We start from the raw sequence: 1039 nt of genomic DNA, 5'->3' as shown, positions 1-1039 counted from the left end.
CATCTACCACACAAGGTCTGTAATCTACCACATATTCGTATTTTTTATACCCGAGCGCACTTGTGCACAAGGGTATTATAACTTTGTTCACATAACGGTTGTTTGTAACAGGCAAAACGAATCGAGATAGATATAGACAAATGTATACATAAATGATCAGAATGAAAAGAGAAATCGATTAAGCGGTGACTGTCTGTCCGTCCGTCCGTCCGTCCGTCTGTGCACACGATAACTCGAGTAAAAATTGAGATATCTTAACGAAACTTGGTACGTGGACTTCTTTTGGGCATGGGACGGATGGTATTGAAAATGGGCGAAATCGGACAATAACCACGCCTACCTCCCATATAAAGGTAATTTTCAGAAATTCGAAAAGTGCGATATTTTAGTAACTACTGAAGATTATTCACTCCAAATTGATATTTACAATAAGTTTTAGACGAAAAATAAGAATATTATAAATTTTTGGAAAATGGGCGTAGCCACGCCCACTTATGGTTACATGTGTATATCTTGGTAACCGCTGCACCAATTTCTTCCAAACTTGGCACAGTTGTTAACCTTGGTATAACATACGAATAGGCCGAAATTTTTTAAAATCGGACAATAACCACGCCCACATCCCATATAACGGTAATTTAGAGAAATACGAAATCTTCGATAAATCAGTAATTATTGAAGCTAATTTATTCAAAATTTATGCTTGCAACAATTCTTTAACAAGAAACACGCTTAGGATAAAATTTAAAAAAATGGGCGTGGCACCGCCCACCCTTTGATAACATATATGTATCTCGGTAACCGTTCTACCAATTTGTACCAAACTCGGTGTGGTTATTGTGCTTGCCACATAGAAGCAAAACGTTGGAAATTATTGAAATCGAACAAAAATTACGGCTGCTTTTCATATAACAGTAAATTTCAGAAATGCTTTAAACTTCAATATTTCGAAATTTAAGGACGCTAATTTACTCAAAATGGATACACCCCGGTTTACCATCTAGCGGTAGGTTTCGGAAAGGTGAAGAAACATATATTT

This window comes from Rhagoletis pomonella, unplaced genomic scaffold, assembly GCF_013731165.1.
Source record: "Rhagoletis pomonella isolate Grant_MI unplaced genomic scaffold, Rhpom_1.0 Rhpom_scaffold_00005, whole genome shotgun sequence".
Lineage (NCBI taxonomy): Eukaryota > Metazoa > Arthropoda > Insecta > Diptera > Tephritidae > Rhagoletis > Rhagoletis pomonella.
This window is presented reverse-complemented; position numbering follows the sequence as displayed.